Raw genomic sequence first — 6,995 nt, 5'->3', positions numbered from 1 at the left:
AGTTACAAAATTAAAAAAAATTTAACCTGTCGAGTCGTGCTGGGTCAGGGAGTAGCGTTCGCCACCCACTGAGATGAACCGGGTTCGAATCCCAGCTATTGCTCGTCAACAAATCCGTTGCTGGCTCACACCAACACAGTGCTGACGTAAAAATATTCTCAGTGGTTGACGGATTAGAGTCCCCTTTCGGTCAGACAAACTGCTGAAGGTTTTCGTGGTTTTCCTCCCCATGTGTCATAAATGGGGGTTAGTTCCATCGAAAGCAAAATTTCTCCATTACTTAATCCCTTGTCTTCTGAATTGGGTTCAAAATTTCTAGGCTGCGGAGTTGAATATTATTAGTCCTTAACCCAAAATTGCATCAGCTGTTCAACGTCAGTTATAAAATTAAATTTAACCTCTCTCATTCTATAAATAATAAGAGCATATTGTAAAATGTTTTGATACCCATTGTAAATAAATTACGGAATTCTTTGTTTGGCTTTTCAACAATTTTTTTTTTTTTTTTTTTTATAGATTAAAAACAAAAAGACACCCTCCTATTTTATTTTAATGTTGAAAAGTAGGTTATTAAGCATCATGAGAAAAAAGTTCAAACTTATAAAAGTTGTTACTTCTCTGCAAAAAAATCTTGAAACTTGCCAAAATTTTCTCTAAAATATATTTTTAGTGCAAATTTTAAAACTTTTTTTTATACGTTTAACATTTTAATAGTTTTAATGCATAACTAGTAGCTTTATCTTTTTAATGACGCCAAACAGACCAAAATTGGTTCATAAATAAAAGAAAATATGGAGGTTACAAACATATAAACCACCTCACCAAGTGACGTCATTCTGCTTAAATGAATTACATTTCAAATTGGAACTCTAGCCCTCATTTTTTATACATAAGTTCTGAAAAAATATTTTAGCCATTTTACGTAAAGTAGGGGAGAGGGGGGCACATGTGAACATGGTATGTTTTACCAATATGATTTGAAACAAAAAATATCGAAAAATTTTCAATTGATGGCAGTACTAGTTCTACCTCTCTGCAAAACTTTCAGAGCAATGAGACATTTTATTGTTTCATTCTCACAATTTCTTTGTATCAGCTGGTGTTGTATATATTATAATCACTCGCTTCTTCAAGTGAAAGCATAGTATAAATCTGCTAATAAACTAAAATTAACTATTGCAGACTACTATATGAACATTCAGGTAAGTTTATTACAATTATTTATTTTTTTTTTACTCAATTAAAAATTCTTTATTTTTCAAGTTAGGTTTACGAAGGATGATGGGGCACTTGTGAACAAAACATCTGGGGCAGATGTGAACAGTTCACATGTGCCCCTACATAGTATTAAGATTTTTATCCTCATAATATTATAAGTTTAAAAAATATGCATGCATTTAAAATTATTATTATTTAATATTCCATAATTAATTTATTAATTTTTTCTTAAAATTTTTTTTATTTATTATTAAATGGTTGATCGCGCATCACGCTTATTAACTGATACACCTGAGAAGGGTAGAATTGCTAAAGCTACAAATGAAAAGATAGCGAAAATGAAGAGAAAAAAAATCATGACAGAATATTAGAGAAGAAAGAAAAAGACCCATTACAACTCCTGAGGAACATGAAGTTGCGAAAAACCCAACAGCGGAAAAATTATTGTACAGCTGAAAAATTCGTTTCTTATTGACAATACTGTTGTACAATTAAAATTCACATAGTAAGCTACAACCCCTTCAGTATAATGCGAATCTATATCTGTTATATTAAAGATTTTTTTTTCTTTGACCTATGATGATTGCTTCGTGCTTTTAATCTTGTTCATATATGTCCCAGGCGTGTTCACATGTGCCCCCAATAGGGGCACATGTGAACAATTGAAATCATTTTTCTAAAATATCATAAAGTAAAAAAATATTTTATTGAAAAATCTCGAAAAATTCCATGAGACAAAGAAAAGAATATTTAAACATATGGACTTCTTCACTGTGAGAAATTTATGATAATTTTTGAAAAATGAATAAATAAAAAAATTTGTTCACATGTGCCCCCCTCTCCCCTACTTTCCTACCAAAAAGAATCTTTCCTACCTTGAAAATCTGTGAGCAACTCTCATTGGTCAATTTAACTTGGAATATGCCCCAAACAAAAAGTAGGCGTTATTTATCATGCTAAACTCCTCAAATCGCTTATATTTGTCTGGGGTTTTCTCTGGGGTTAAAAACTATTTGTTGCTTTCCTAAAAGTACTATTCTCACTGCAGACTTTTACTTACGTTAAATTAAAATACATTATTTTCTGATAATATAGCCAATTTATGCATACTTATGAAAAAACTTATGCACGTTAAATTATTTTGCAAATTCTATTGTATTTAAAGAGTAATATTTCTCTGATAAAATATATTTACTGCATTTTCTCCAAATATGTTATTTTATCATATATCAAGGTATGATTTATCTATATTCATCAATTATGTCTTTCATTTTTCAAAAATCAATTATTGTACAAATCAAATCATATTTTATCTTTGTTTGTAATTTAAGTCTAGCATCAATATTTCTAGTGTTATGTAAAAACGCCAATTTGTCATATTGAATTTTTTCATTGTTTTATTATTACACAAGTAAACGGCTTGATTTTCTTATGGCTACCACAAATCATTAAAGCATGCTAGATGGCACCACTAAGGCTTTGCAAAATTTATGTAGAATCTTCATGATTTTGAATCCCGATTTTCTGTATATATGCTATCATCAATTTTTAATGCTCAATTCCAAATTTCTACTGCAATTAATGTAAATATCACAGATTAAGCTCGTATTTCATGTATATCCATCTAATCATGGCTGTATTCATTTTTCAATGGCAATTATTGTAAATCTCCGATCAAGTTTGTACATACTTCTAATCATGGTTACTTTATTATAATGTTATCACATTGTTACATAATTCAAAATGTTTTATTCACTGTATATAATTTTCATGATGAATGGGGTAGGGGCCGCTGCGCGGCCTAGGCACCCAGTTTTGTTTAAATAAATAAAGAAAGAAAAGTACTATTCGCATTTGAGGTAAAAGTAAAATTCGCATTTGAGGATTTCTCATCTGAAATTAGTTAGGTTCGAAAAGATCTACAGATATTTTTTTTTCAAGATGGTAATTGCAGTTATATTCATTTCATATTCTCTCGTATGAATTTTTAAATATTCTGGTTAAAAGTATAATGTTGAACTGCATACAAATTGCAAAATTAAAATCGACAAAATAAAGCACCTTGTTGATTATTCTAAAAATAGCAGCATAATTCAAGTACAACACTCATTACCAAATTTGTCCTCAGTTAACAATAATGCTTAATACACCCAATAGCAATAAATTATTAACGATTGTATTGTGGAATACAGGCAGCTTAACAAATAAGGAAGACGAATTAAAAGATCTTTCTTTGAAATGAATGCATATAACTACTTAATTACAGAAACGCATACCACACCCCAATACTACCTAAAAGTGTCAAATTATAATGCATTCAGGTGTGATAGATTGAATTATAATGGTGGTGGGTCTATGATCTTAATTAACCCCTTGGGGACGGATGATTCAGAAAAGCATTCGTACAAAATCAGAATCAAGTTGTAATTAAATAAAAAGCGGTAACTTAAATGTAGTCGTTGCTAATTTGACAGACTTACTTTGCTTTTACTTTAATTATTGTTAGTTTAATCATATATATATTTATTTTATTTATTTAAACAAAACTGGGTGCCTAGGCCGCGCAGCGGCCCCTACCCCATTCATCATGAAAATTATATACAGTGAATAAAACATTTTGAATTATGTAACAATGTGGTAACATTATAATAAAGTAACCATGATTAGAAGTATGTACAAACTTGATCGGAGATTTACATTAATTGCCATTGAAAAATGAATACAGCAATGATTAGATGGATATACATGAAATACGAGCTTAATCTGTGATATTTACATTAATTGCAGTAGAAATTTGGAATTGAGCATTAAAAATTGATGATAGCATATATACAGAAAATCGGGATTCTAAATCATGAAGATTCTACATAAATTTTGCAAAGCCTTAGTGGAGCCATCTAGCATGCTTTAATGATTTGTGGTAGCCATAAGAAAATCAAGCCGTTTACTGGTGTAATAATAAAACAATGAAAAAATTCAATATGACAAATTGGCGTTTTTACATAGCACTAGAAATATTGATGGTAGACTTAAATTAAAAATAAAGATAAAATATGATTTGATGTGTACAATAATTGATTTTTGAAAAATGAAAGACATAATTGATGAATATAGGTAAATCATACCTTTATATATGATTAAATAACATATTTGGAGAAAATGCAGTAAATATATTTTATCAGAGAAATATTGCTCTTTAAATACAATAGAATTTGCAAAAGAATTTAACGTGCATAAGTTAATAAATATGTATGCATAAATTGGCTATATTATCAGAAAATAATGTAATTTAATTTAACGTAAGTAAAAGTCTGCAGTGAAAAGTTCAGTGAATTTAACTTTAGAGTCTTGAAAATAAAAATGAAACTCACTGCGATTGAGATGTTTCTCCGATGATCCCTCGCAGAAGGCGGAGCACTTCTTCATTTTTTAGCAATTCCTGTAATTCTTTGATTAATGACACTAATCGGTGAGCAAGTTTAGGCGTCAAATTTGGTGTTACTCGAGGGCTCCTTCTGCTGGGGCGGGTCTCGCACCCTGTATAGTTGGCTGTGTGGCTTTTGTAACAATTACAGCATTTTGGAGGTGTTGTTTTGTCTTTGTTGCATTCATGTGACCTGTGGTTTCCAGCACATTTTACACACCTTGCAGGTGCATTGCAGTGGCTTTGCGTATGTCCATAATTTTGGCAGTTGTAACATTGTATAGGTCCTAGACCTCCTCGAAATCGTTCGATTTTGATCGGGATCTGCTGTATGTTGTTGACTTCGAATACTCTATGGTGATTCGCCGTTGATGTTAGGATTATGAGAAAAAGTGGAAGGAGCTAATCATATATATAATCAATGTTAATTCAAAGTATAACTAAATAGTTTTAACAAAGTAATGGTGAATTAAATAAATCAAATAATTATAACTCCGCCCACAAAAAAACTGTTAAGGAATTACTTTGATTACCAGTTTTATCTTTTTACCCTGATTGATACGTTTTTATTCTGGCACGTATTAGTGACAGTCGGCACGAAAGGGTTAATAAACATATATCTGCCGCCAACCCCCATTTTCTAAAATTCTGCAGATTCATTACAAAGTTCAAACTACCTTCTAATGCGTTAGTTTGATGACTGAGCTTCACCTAAATAAAGAACAACTCTTCAGCGAGACGCGTGCTTGGCGAAATAGTATTTGAATAACGCCTTCTAACTTTCGAACGACTTTTACGGAAAGCAGCGAGGGAAGGTTGTATATACAGTTCATCTCCGACTATTTAATCAAGTTTTGTCATTTAACCGGATATTTATTTTGTTTCTTTATTTATCGATGCACATGATAGTTCCATTTGGATGTTCACCAAATTTTTGTTATTCTGAGTGGCTAACATGCCACAGACGACTATATATGTAAAATGTGGTATTTTAGTTTATTTATTATCTCTTTGATTATTCAATCTCAACTACTAATATCACTAAAATTTCAATTTATTCATTTCTAAAACAAAAACATCACTTTCAATAGTAAACTGAAATTTTTTTTAATATTTAATAAAACTGCACCAATACTAAGCAGTTTTGATACCGATCCTGATGAAATAAATGACTTACGGCTCTTTAAAAGGAATAAGTTCCAGGAAAAAAAATGCTAGGTAAGTGACTAACTTGAGCTGCAATATCAGCACGCCAAGTGTTGCTAAGTGCAGTTAGTCTTAATTGTATTTTAACGAATAAACAACAAAACTGAACTACAAAATAACGTGTTTTGGTTAATATAATAACGCAAAGCCACAGGAAAGGGCAACAAATAATAAAAGAAAAATTGAAATTATTTTATTTTTATTGATTGAAGAGCATAGTGGAAGAACTAAGCATCTGTGATACATTCAGACTGAAATGATAATTATTAACCTTACTTCTTTTACCATTATTACCAGAAATGCCAAGTGCCCCTGATTTGACAAAATATTCTAAAAATCGGTAGAGAACTTCAAACTAAACTGTGCAGATTTTCAGTTAGTTTTGCCAGCTTTTCAAGAAGCTCAAAATGGCGAAGACCATAAGTCTTCGAATTATTTAGTAGTGGTGGGCAAAAATCCTGCAAATCTCACTTTTAAACCGAGAATCATGCACTAAAAACTACCACTCAAAAATAGTTATCCACTGTGCGGAAAAAGTTGAAATCTCTGTATTACTATTACTACCACTGTTATTACTATTATAACTCTATTACTAAAAACTAATATAGATTAAAATGAAAGCAAAAACAATTCTGTTACTTTAAACATACCCACATTAATGTTGCAACTTTGGGTTAATTTCTCTGATTCATAAGTATTCCTAAAAATGTCACTTACCCAGTTCTTTTTCTTCAATTGCGTCTGTATATGCCCTCTAGTTTTTTTCATGATTTCTTAGTGGTATTCAGTACTCATTTATTATTTTCCTTTCTTTTCATTTAACCCGTACGAAGAACAAGTATTCAGCTAGTTAAAAACAATTATTTAAATATTTTAGTAACGATTTTTGTTTTTAAATCATTCAAAATCATTACTTTACTAAGGTCTCAGAATATGCGGGTTAGCATTTTTATAAAAATCAAGCATGAAGAAAGTTTCTTCAAAAATATTGTTTACATAAACTTATCGCTCAAATATTTACCATCTTAGCATGTGGATTTCCATTATAATAGTCATAGGTAATATTTACAAGAAAAGTTTAACTTTAAAATGTAGAAAAGTATTGTTTTTATCAGAAGCATGTACTAAAAGTAATTTTGACATTTTA

This window comes from Parasteatoda tepidariorum, chromosome 5, assembly GCF_982258835.1.
Source record: "Parasteatoda tepidariorum strain Cologne lab strain chromosome 5, Ptep-v5.0, whole genome shotgun sequence".
In the NCBI taxonomy this organism is placed as follows: Eukaryota; Metazoa; Arthropoda; class Arachnida; order Araneae; family Theridiidae; genus Parasteatoda; species Parasteatoda tepidariorum.
This window is presented reverse-complemented; position numbering follows the sequence as displayed.